Source organism: Vicugna pacos, chromosome 4, assembly GCF_048564905.1.
Source record: "Vicugna pacos chromosome 4, VicPac4, whole genome shotgun sequence".
In the NCBI taxonomy this organism is placed as follows: Eukaryota; Metazoa; Chordata; class Mammalia; order Artiodactyla; family Camelidae; genus Vicugna; species Vicugna pacos.
Window position 1 is genome coordinate 228,524 of NC_132990.1, and position 12,747 is coordinate 241,270.

The 12,747-nt window shown below is 36.6% G+C and overlaps 1 protein-coding gene across 1 annotated transcript in view; it reads left to right on the plus strand.

Annotated features, from left to right (window-relative positions):
* LOC140695934 (uncharacterized) overlaps positions 1–12,747 on the plus strand; it is a 107,919-nt gene that overhangs the window by 17,625 nt on the left and 77,547 nt on the right. Inside the window, exon 2 of the mRNA XM_072959043.1 lies at positions 2,678–2,773. The gene's annotated coding sequence lies outside the window, so the exon portion shown is untranslated. The remainder of the gene's footprint in view (positions 1–2,677; positions 2,774–12,747) is intronic.

Genomic DNA, 12,747 nt, shown 5'->3' on the forward strand with positions numbered 1-12,747 from the left:
CATTGTGTAGAAAATAATCTTCACCTTTCTTTGTGATACCATGAATGAGCAGGTTCCAGGTGTTAGTCTGATTATTCACCCACTGTTTGAGAGCAATTGCTTTGCAGTGTGGAGTGGGTAACTCAGAATTTCCACCCAAATAATTCAGAAGTTATTAGTAAATGCATGTAAGCTCTTTACTTTTTTAAATTTATTTTTGCCACCACTTCTGCTTTTATTTTTATGCTGTAGATTTTAAAACAGATTACAGATGTCTTCTCATTTCAAAATTAAATATGTTAGTATGTGGCTATGGTTTAAGGACTTCAAAAATAAAATCCTTCTACACTGGACTTTGACACAACATTATAAAATGATTATAAATCAATAAAAAATGTTAAAAAATCTTATTTCAGTTCATTATTACAATGAATATAAGTCTTTAGGATCATCTAATATCTATTACATTTTCAAATTTCCATGATTGACTCAAAAGTTTGTTTTGTATTTTTCTAGCTTGAGTTAAAACCCGAAGTCCACCTATTGCCTTGGTTAATACTTCTTAAGTTTCCTTTAATCTTTATACTAATGTAGTATGTAGTTCTCCTTTTTTTCCCCCCGTTTGTCCAATACCATTTCTTTGAGGAAACTGGGTCATTTGTTTCAAAATTTTTTCTACATTCTGGGTTTTGCTGTTTAAAAGACCAGAGAAAAGACATTACTCCCAGAAGAGCTCCTTCCATCTCACATGTGTTTTGTTGATTTCTTGTTATAGTGGGTTGGGGGAAGGGTCATTTGGGACAAATCACTGAACAAAAACAAAAATCCTTTTCTTTCATCGCATTTACATTCCCATTCCAAGAGAGGTAGACAATAAACAAAAATGAATCATAAAGTTTGTTAGACATCTGGAAAACAATAGAGGATAACAAGGGAATAGGGAGATGTAGGACCTTGATGGATGTGTAAGATGTGTGGCTGCCAGTGGGAGGCTGGAAGGCTGGAGCAGAGGAGTAACATCTGATTTACTTCTAAATGGATTGCTCTGTCTGCACTGCAGGGGGTGAAGGAGCAATGGTGGAAAGCTACTCTGTAATTCAGGGCAAGAGATAGTGGAGGCTTAGATGGGGGAGAGCCAGGGAGCAGGAGAGGAGTCAAGGACAATGGTGAGGTTTCTGACTCCAGTGGCTGGAACAACTGATACAGAATGTCTTGTCACTGCCAGAGGCTGATTAGTTGCTACCATTTCCATTCACAATTCTATTGGTAAAGGACTCGTGAAACCTGATGCTTTTTGAAGGTTGTGTTATATTAAAAGTCTTCTGATTTTTTTTGTTGTTGTTTGATGCTTAAGTTGTTTTTCTTAATTTTGTAAAATGCTTCCTGTTTTGCAAATTTCTTATTTAATGGCATTTAAAACTACTTATTAGACATTGCAAACCTTTAGAAATTTACAGATTGGTGAATTTTAAAATTTTTATTAGGGGAAGGTAATTGTTTGTTTATTTACATCTAATAGAGGTACTAGGGATTGAACCTAGGACCCTGCTAGGCATGCACTCTACCACTGAGCTATATCCTGCCCCCCCCCCGTTTGGATTTTTAATAACAATTGTTCCTGGCTCTTTTTGAAAATTTTTAAAACTTAAAAATTGAAAGAATAGTAAAATGAATAGTCATTCCCATCATCTAAATTCAACAACTGACAAATTAGTGAAATTTTGTGACATATGCTTTAGAAGGTGTATGTGTACCCTTTTTTTAACCAAACCTTTTAACAGTAAGTTGCAGAAACAATGCTGTATGATTATCTGATATAGTGAGATATATTCAAAATTTTTCCTACTGTCCCCTTTTCATCCAGGAGCCAGTCCAGGATCCCCCGTTAGGTTGTCATGATTCTTGTCTTCTTTAGTCTGTACAAGTCTCCTACCTTTACTTTAGTCTTTTATGACATTGATACTTTTAAGGAGACAAGGCCAGTTGTCTTGTAGAATGTCCCACAATCTGGATTTGTCTGATCATTTCCTCATTATTAGATTCTAATTAAGCCACACAGATGTGCTTTTTACCTTTTGAAGACTTAAAATCCCTGGAATTTTACAAAGTCTTTTGTAAGTATCAGTTTCAGTTATGACAAAATGCTAGTAAAGCACTTGATCTTATAATAACCATTGTCAGAGAGCCAGAGAACATTAAATTGCACGGACCTTTAGATTTTATCTCCAGAAGTCACAGACTGCAGGAAACTAGCAGAATTAGCACAGTCTTAAAACAAAACAGAAACAGACAGCTAGAATTTGAAACCTTTAGGAATGACATGTGATTTCAGACTTGACCTAGTCCTTTTTGTTCTTCCCCTGCCCTCTGCCATTGTAAATTATCCATGCTGCCTTGAGTCTTTTGAGCATGTGATTCCCTGCCTACCTCTCTGATGAAGCTAGGGAAACTTCAGGCTTAGAGAGGCCAAATTGCTAAGGAACACATACTTAACAAGAGACAGAATATTCAGATCCTGGAACCCCAGTCTCTTGAAGAACCAATTAATTTTCTACCAGAGCTCCAGTGACTTGCATTAATGGAACAAATAGAAAGTCTGTGATCTTGGCACCTTCTGTGATTAAGGAAGATGAAGAAATTAGGGACACCACCGAATGAAGTTCTATCTTAAATATAACACCTTTCTTCCTTTTCTTAGCTACAAGGCTTTGGCCGACCAAGTGTATACCATGCTGCTATTGTCATCTTCCTTGAATTCTTTGCGTGGGGCCTATTGACAACTCCAATGTTAAATGTAAGTATTGCTGAACTCTAGGTCCTTGTTTATGAGATCAGAGACATTTGTACGCATATGTCCCCAGGGCTATATGTCTAGGTATATGTTTGAGAGTAGTTCTAGACAGTGACGTCAGACTGTTTACCACTGAGTTGTTTCCACTGTGTAGACGGTGAACCACCTGAAACAAAACACCTGAGCTGCCTATTAAATATTCCTGGGTGGCAGGGCCACTGCCATTGAACCAAAATGTTGGGAGTGCTATGAATGATCTACAGTATGTATATTTAGGAAAATTGTTAAGATGCCCTAGAGGAAATTATTGCAAAACTTTGTTGAAGTTTGTAACTTACTTTAGATAGATGTGATGGCCTTTGACTTAAGAGTATAGTAAATAGGAGATTGGTAAGTACCTTGTAACAATGACAGTGATGAATGTAAGAATGTTCCAATTTCCATTTTTGATAGCTGACCTACAGCCATGTCTTTGCAGAGAGTGTTGAATTTCTTAGCAAGAATTTGGATGTTTGATGTATGGTGTTGTTAGAGGGAAGGGAAATGCTGAAGAAAAGATAGTGGTGCAGATTTTAGGTGCCTAGTAACTACTTAACACTTAGTTTTAATAAAGATATTTTTTAATTGGCCTTCCATTTCAGTTGTCTTAAATTGTTCTTTAAAAATGACTGGTGATTAACTGTTCCCAATCACCATTTTGCCTTACCAGAGGATCTCTTTGTTTACAGATAATCTTTGTTCCCAAATTAGGTTTAGAAAATAGAGAACTATGGAGGGTGGCTTTCAGCCTTACATATAACTTTGCTGTACACTTGGATGGAGCAGTCACGTTAAAAAATTTGCCTCTGTTTTTAATCCTCTCTTTTATTCTTTCTCATTGCATTGCCTTTTTCTTCATAGTGCTTACTACGGAAGGTAACTGGTTATTAGTTAATGGGGATGAGTGGTCCCCATTTTAAGTTTCATGAGATCCTGCCTGTCTTTGTTCATCACTGTGTCCCTAGTGCTTGTGGCACGGCTGACACTCAGCATGTATTTTCTTTGAACAGATGTTTGCATTGCAGGTATACACATATATGTCCTTGAGTGATTGCTTCTCCAAGACGTATTTTTAGTATAAAGACACACCAGGCCACTCATTTTCACAAACTGCTTTAAATTTTGGCCTTGGTTCTCTGATTTTCTTGCCCACAGTTTCTTTAGGTTGCAAAGTTAACAGTATCTAAACAGTATTTTTCCGAGGCAGTTAGTTACTTCTAATCTGTTGTAATGGTTCAGCAGGTTTCTCAATATAGAACAACCCTGTAATGATTATTTGGTAAGAATTCAAATTGAAATGAAGAATACCTCAGTGTTTCTGATACGGTGTCAGAAATTCTAAAACCTCCCTCCAGACAGTTAAAAATCCTTGGGGCTTTTTGACCCTTGACCCTTTTAAATCTAATTCATTAGTTATTTAATGTGCCCCAGGACCTGATGCACCTTCTTCCTTCTTACTGCCCCAAGCAGATAATTTTCTTAAGGTTTCTGTGTCCCTGTTAGACCCTGGAATGCAGTTTTGCTGCTTGCAGAGATTTGGTTAAAATGAGCATTTCTATGAGGAGTATAGAGTTGCTAGCCCACTGTACGGTGTCATAGAGGAAGTGTTGCTCAATTTGTAGGTATGTTCTCTTTTCTAAGCTCTTGGTGTTGCTAAATTAAGCTACATGTCCTTTACTTTCCTATCTCCCCAGCCTTTACACCACAGTTTGCTAACTCTGTTTCTTTTTTGATGTCAGGAAACTGGTTCACTTCTCCTTTTGAAAAGATTTTCTCTGACATACACCCTCCACTTGCTGCCTTTTCTGGTTAGATAGAGAAGTGATACTGTTAGGTTGTTTGATAAGGAAGGGACACAAAAAGAGTTTATTTCATTACAGCTGGAGTTTGTCATTTTTTTAAAGAAAATTTTAAAGCGGGAAGGTAATTATGTTTACTTATTTATTTGGTGTGTTTTTTTGGAGGAGATACTGGGGATTGAGTCCAGGACCTCCCAGCGTGCTAAGCATGTACTCCTCCACCACTTGAGCCATCCCCTCTCCCCTTCGTCTGGAGTTTGTTATCCTCTTCCTTTATGCTGGGGTTTACTACAACCCAGTTCTAGTTCTTGGAATCTTGATTCTTCACCCACCGTGCTGTAACTATAAGGATGATGGTACATGTGTATGTTCTTTTTTTTTCCTCCCCACTTGCTGTAGCTAATGGATATCACTCTGTGCTGTTTCTTCCATCAAGGAAAGAAAAATAGTCTTGAGATCAGAATTGATAGATATAGAACAGTATATTCATATTCACATTTTGTCCAGTCTGACTACCTCTGCATCCTAGCATTTATTAGGACCCTCTCTTTGAAGTACTGTAGAACAGTATACTTCTTAGTTATTTTCTCTGTGAAATCTGTTGCCTGTCTCATGTGGCCACGTTCTAGATTACAATTTAGTTTGCTAATTAAGCGTCAGAAAGGTGTCCACTCTTAATACACTGAAGCAAAGCTGCGAAGTTGACCTCTCACGATGGCTTTAACCTTCTTGGAGCAGTAGTAGTTCACACATAAAAATGACCTCTTTCTCATCTTACAGCCCTGCCTCTAGTCCTGTCCAGAGGGCCTGATCTCATTTTATTGTAAATAAAGTGCTCTGATTAAACTTATTTAAAACTCATCAGGTATATTTAAATAGAGCATTTATTTCAGTGAAGATGTATTTAATATTAGTTCCTGTGAAGAATTTGATTTTTGCGTTTTGCAGATTTTCTTTTGCAAGCTGACCTTCTTGGACCCCTGCTAGAGATTCTAAGGGCTTAACCCTATCTTCTCTCTATATAGTATCTAATAATCCAGCGAATGCTCTTTAAACACTTTCCTGCCGCGTTTGGTTTTCCTATCCCTTCTTACTTACTTACAAAATATGTTTTCATTCGACAAACATACGCTATCTTGTCAGCCCCCTGTTTGCTCCATAGTCCAGCCCTTCTGCTTTCTTCGCTTTAATCAGTGTTTCTTCTTGGGAGCTGAGGTGGGTGGGATGGATAGGGCTGTTTGTCAGGCATTTTTGGCATAATACTCAGACACTTTGAGGCATGATTTGCTCTCCACATGAAAGGAAGTTAAATTCTAACATTGTCCCATTGAAACTGTCTTGCTGTCAGGATTCACAAGATGTTCCAGGCTTATCTTGTATTTTAACAGTTTCCTATTGGTGTATTGACCAGAGTACCCAGAACCTACCCTCTTGTGTACCTTATAATTACTCAAATAAGTAGCATTCACTAAAGGATCTATAACATACGACGGTAGTGTGTTAAATCTGCTTCTTCTTGCACAGCTGACTGTTAGAATATAATGAGCATTAACTAATGTCATTTATTTCTGTCTTACTGTGTGTTGTATGTTGTAGTCTGTAGCATACTTTAATACCTAAAAACTTGGGAATGCTTGAAAAAAAATACTGATTTCCAGTTTACCTAATTAATACAATTATAAGAAGACTTGACGTAGAAATATAAATGAACCATTGGTGGGTTTCTTTGTCTCAAAATTTGGCATATAAAATATTTGATGTGCATTCTGGTCTTTTGATAGATTTTTCCGCACTTTTAATATATCATTATATTGCTTTCTGGCGTCCATTGTATCTGATGGGAAGTCAGCTATTAATAAGTATTGTTCTCCTTACGTAAGGGGTCTGTAGACTATGGTCCAGAGGCCTGATCTGGCCCACTGCCTGTTTTTATGTGGTCCGTACACTAAGAATGCTTTTTACATTTTACATAGTTGGAAAATATCAAAAGTAGTTATTTGATGACACATGAAAATTACATGTAATACAAATGTTAAGTATCCATAGCAAAATATTGTTGGACCGTAACGATGCCCATTGATGTTGCAACTTTTGGTCTACAATGGCACAGTTGAGTGGTTGCAACACAGACCATCTTCCCTAAAATATTTACTGTGTACTGTGTGTTCCTTATTTGTAGAATAATTTTGTCAGTCCCTGCTATGAGTGGTAATTCCTTTTTTTGTTGTTGTTGTTGCTTTAAATATTTTCTATCTTTCAGCGACTCGACTATGCTATAATGTGTCTAGGTATGCATCTTTTTTTGTGTTAATGTTACTTGATGTTTGTTTAGCTTCTGGGGTCTGTAGATTAATATTTGTATCAAATCTGGGTATTTTTTGGCCATTAGTTTTTCAAATATTTTTGTTGCCCCTTTGCTCCTTTCCTTTGGGAATGCCATTACACTTGATAGTTTCACAGCTTTCCGAAAATTACTGTCAGACTTCTGACTTTTGCTATAACAGAAGATCAGCAAACTCTGCCCTAATAAAGCTGGACAAAACAGGCAAAAATAACCATTTCAGTGCTCTGTAAGTTCAACCATAGACACACAACAGCGGAGCATTTATTTACTAAGCTACTAAACTTCCGACAAGAACAGTGAGTTTGCAGTTCTGAGCTCTAGCCTTTTGCCATAGTTATAACTGTCAGTGTAACAGTTTCTGAGTCCTGTGACTCAGGACTTTTAGCAGATCACTGAAATCCATTCTGTTGGTGATGGACATTGGGGTTTCCTGTGCTTGCCTATTACAAGTATTGCTTTAGTGATATTTCCTATATGTCTGTGAATAATGTATACATTTTTTCTTGTTTCTTGTAATATATATGTAGGAGTGAAATGGCAGGGTTTTGTTCAGTTTGGGTATATACTGCCAAAAGTTTTCCAGAGTGGTTGAATCAGTTTACCCTCCAACAAGCCAGTCTCCACAACTTTATCAATTGGTATTTCATTTTAGTCATATGTACAGTGTGGCCTTAATTTGCATCTTCCTAATGATCAGTGAAGTTGAACACACCTTTATGTATATATATTTTTTACTTTTTAATGTTTCAGTTACATTAAGTAGAATTGTTACAATTTGCACATATACAATATAATGCATGTAAATACATATACACAATATACTGCATATATTTTTTTAATTTACAGATATGTAGTTTATTATTTCTAAGAACATTTAGAGTTTCAGCTTTTTAAACTTACAGTTATGAAAGGAATAAAGCCAACCACAAAATCAGGATTAATTCAGAAAGTTACATACACTCTGCTATTAATAGCAACATTCTTATAATTGCCAAGATATGGAAGCATTGTTAAGTGCACATCAATCGATGAATGAATAAAGAAGATACAGCATATATATGTAATGGAATACAACTCACCCATAAGAAAGAAGGATATTTTGCCATTTGTAGCCCTTCACTTTTTTTTCCTCTTTTCACTTCAAAAACAAGGATTTTATAACTGGCATAAATATTTCCATTGCATCAAAAAGAACAAAATACCTAGAAATAAATTTAACCAAAGAGGTTACCTGTACTCTGGAAACTGTAAAACATTGATGAAGGAAATTGAAGATGATACAAAGAAATGGAAAGATACCTTATGCTCTTGGATTGGAAGAATCAACATTATCAAAATGACCATACTACCCAAAGCAATCTACAGATCCATTGCAACCCCTGTCAAAAATACTAACGACCTTTTTCACAGAACTAGAATGATTTCAGAATTTCTGTGGACCCATAAAAGACCCCAAATTGCCAGAGGAATCTTTTGTAGGTCTTTTTTTTCTTCTCTTTCTTCTTTTTGTTCTCTTTTCTTATAGTTCGATGACTAGAGAAGATCTTTTAACATTTCTTGTAAAGCTGGGTTGGTTATGCTGAATTCTTTAAGCTTTTGTTTATCTATGAAGCTTTTGATTTCTCCATCAAATCTGATTGAGAGCCTTGTTGGATAGAGTGTTCTTGGTTGTAAGTTTTTCCCTTCCATCACTTTAAATATATCATGCCACTCCCTTCTGGCTTGTAGAGCTTCTGCTGAAAAATCAGCTAATAACCTTATGGGAGTTCCCTTATATGTTATTTGTTGCTTTTCTCTTGATTGTAATAGTTTCTCCTTATCTTTAATTTTTGTCAGTTTGATGACTATGTGCCTTGGTGTGTTCCTCCTTGGTTTGATCCTGTGTGGAACTCTTTGCACTTCCTGGACTTGGGTGACTGTTTCCTTTGCCAGGTTAGGGAAGTTTTTAGTTATTATCTCTCCAAAATTTTTCTCAGGTCCTTTCTCTCTCTCTTCTCTTTCTGGGACCCTTATAAGGCAAATATTAGTGTGCCTTTTGTTGTCCCAGAGTGCTCTTAAACTATCCTCATTTCTTTTCATTCTTTTTTTCTTTTTTCTGTTCTGTAGTAGTGATGTCCAGTAATCTGTCTTTTAGCTCACTGATTTATTGTTCTGCCTCGTTTAGTCTCTTCTTAGTTCCTTCTAGTTTGTTATTCATTTCAGTGATTTTATTCATCTCTGTTTGGTATCCTATATATTGTCCAATTCTTTGCTAAAAACTTTGCTTTGTGCATCTATACTCATCTTGAGTTCTCTGAACATCTTCGCCATCATTACTTTAAACTCTTTCTCAGATAAATTGCCTATCTCCTCATCACTTATTTCTTCTGGAATTTTATCTTGGGCCTTGGCCTGGAAGATACTCCTCTGTCGCCTCATATTGTCTTATCTTTCTGTTTGTATTTTTCGGCAGGTTAGCTATGTTTCTCGACCTTCGAGAGGTGAGGTGGCCCCCTGTGGGAGAGGTCCCATGCGTCCCAGCAGTACACTGCTCTCTTTGTCACCCAAGGGCCAGGGTCCAGCTGGACCCAGTGTAGAGTCAGGCTTGTGTTTGTGGACTCCTTCCACAGACTTTGGGATTGTTGTTTTCTTATTTCTGGTATGTGTCTCCTGGTGATGAGGGTAGACTAGAGGCTTATGCAGGTTTCCTGGCAGGAAGAGTTGGTGCCTGCCCACTGCTGGGTGAAGCTTTGTCCTTGACCTCTGGTGGGTAGGGCCATGTCTAGAGGCACTTGTGGCTTAGGAAGTCTCCTGTTGGGTGAGGCTCGGTCTTGGTGCTGATGATCCAATCAAGATGTCAACCTCCAGGAAAGCTCATGTAGATGAACACTCCTGGAATGTCAGCCACCAGCTTTAATGTCCCCTGGGTGAGCTGCGGCTGTCACCTACCTCCCCAGGAGACCCTCCAAAGCCAGCAGGGAGGTTTGGCCCAGGTTCCTACGAAATGACTGCCTCTTTCCTTGAACCTGGTGCACGTGAGAATCCGTAGGCTTCCTGAGAGAATGAAGTCTTTCCCCTAGTCCCATGGGGCTCCTGAAACTAAGCCCCTCTGGCCTTCAAAACCAGATATCCTGGGGTCTCCTGCTCCTCCCAGTGCAAGAACCGCGGGTTGGGGAGCCTGACCTTGGGCTTAGAAGTCTCACTCCTGTGAGGGCCTCTGCAACTTAATTATCCTTCAGCTTGTGGGTCACCCACCCGGGAGGTATGGGGCTCTATTATATGACGAGCATGCCCATCCTACCATTCCACTGTGGTTCCCTCTTTATGTTTCCAGTTGAAGATATTTTTTGCTAGGTTCCATGTTTTTTTTGATGATTGTTTAGCAGTCACTTGTTTCATTGTAGTCGCAACACCTTTATGTATATTTGTCTGCCATGTGAATATCTTTGTGTAAGATGCTCTGGTGTTTCATCTATTTCAAATAATTAAATTGTCTGTCCTTTTCTTATTAGTTGTAGGAGTTCTTTATATATTCCAGATACTAGTTCTTTTTTAACTCATATGGATGAGTTTTAATGATATCTTTTCCCCCTCCTTGGATTGCCTTTCATGCTTCATGGTGCCTTTCGATGAACAGAAGTTCATAATCTTTATGTAGTTCAATTTACTGATTTTTTTTGTTATATTTAGTTGCTTTCTTAAAATCTTATTTACAAAACTTTCTTCATCCACAAGGCTTTATTGGTCTATTTTTCACACATAGATCTACCATCCATCTAGAAAAAAATCATTGTATTTTATAGGGGTCAAGATTCATTTTGATATCATGTTAATATATAATTGAACTAGCATCATTTATTTAAAAAAAATCTTTCTTTCCTCTCTGTATGTGTCAACTCTGTCATAAATCAGGCAACCATATCCATATGGATTTGTTTCTAGGTTTTGTATTCTGTTTATGTGTATGTCCTGTGTTGATACAATGCTGTATTGATTTCTATAGCGATATCTTGATATCTTATATAACTTCCAAAGCTTGGTTCTTCTTCCTGAGGATTGCCTTGGCTGTTGTAGGCCTTTTATATCAATATACATTTTGTAATCAGCTCTTCAACTTTCACAGAATAACTTGCTGGGAATTTTGAATGTGATTACATTGGCTATAGATTAATTGAGGGAGACCTGACAACTTTACAGTATTGAGTCTTCTAATCTACACGGTATGTGATCCTTTTATTCAGTCTGTAAAACTTTCTCTGAATAATATTTTACATTTCTCAGTGCATGAATTTTTCACTAGATTTATTCCTACGTATTTGATGGGTTTTCTTATTATTTTAAATAGTGTAGTTTTAAGGGTTTAATTTTCTGTTTGTTGCTGGTACATAAAACAGTTCATTCCCATGTCTTGACCTTGTGTCTAGTAATTTTGCTAAATTCACTTACAGTTTATCTGTGGGTTTTAAATATACATTCATATCTTTTGTGAAAAATGAGTTTTTAACTCCTTCCAATCCTTTTCATATTTATGTCTTTTTCTTTCTTTGTTACATCGATTGTGACATCCAGCACAATGTTGAACAGACACAATCATCATGGGCTTCCTTATCTCATAGATGATCCCTGGTGGAAAGCAATCTGCAATTCACCACTAAGTATGTTTGCTGTAAATGGTTTTTCTAGACACTCTGTCGGAGAAAGGAAGTTGCCTTCTGTTCCTTTGCTGCTTATTATCATGCATGGGTATTAAATTTTATCAAATGAGGTTTCTGCATATAACCAGATAATAATAAGATTTTTCCCTTTTATACTGATGTCACTTATAATGACTTGAATATCAAGCCACTCCTATATGCTTGGAATAAGTTTCACTTAGTTGTGAGATATATATGTATATAATTTTTACTATCACTGGATATGATTTACTAATATTTTGTTCATATCTTTGCATCTATGGTCGCAAGAGAAATTGGAGTGTAATTTTCTTTTCGTATAATGCCCTTGTCATGTTTTAGTATTAAGATTTTGTTGACCTTGTAAAACTTAATTTAGAAAAGATATCCCATTCTCTGAGAGAATTTGAGTGAGTTTGCTGATATTTCTTCTTTAAATGTTTGGAAGAATATGCTTGGGCTTTTTTTGTTGTTGTTCTTTTGATTATTTTAGCAGAGGTTTTTAATATATTTAATTTTTTTTAATGAGATGTGACTATTTAAATTTTTTGTTTCTTCTAGTGTAAGCTTTGGTTAAGTTGTGTTTTCCAAAGAATTTTTTCACTAAATGTGTAAGAGTCTAGTTTATTGGCAAAAGGTTCAGAATAATTTCATTTTTTAAAGTGTCTTCTTTTAAATTGAGGTCCAATTGACATTATAACATTAGTTTCAGGTTTACAATATAATGATTCGGTGTTTGTGTGTATTGGAAAATGATCACAGCAGTAAGTCTAGTTAACATCCATCACCATACATAGTTACACATTTTTTGTGTGATGAGATCTTTTAAATTTACCTCCTTAGCAAGTTTCATATATGCAGTTCAGTATTATTAATTATAGTCAGTAGGCTATATATTATATTTTCATGACTTATTTGTCTTTGTCATTATAAAACTGGAAGTTTCCACCTTTGACCTTCACTCATTCTGCCCACTCCCTACCCCTCGTCTCTGGCAGCCACCAATCTACGATCTTGGTTTCTTCTTTCTGGGTTTTTTGTTTGTTTTTCCGTGTCTACATGTAAGTGAGATTATGCGATATTTGTCTTTCTTTGTCTGTTTCACTTAGCATAATTCCCTCAGGTTCCATCCATGTTGTCACA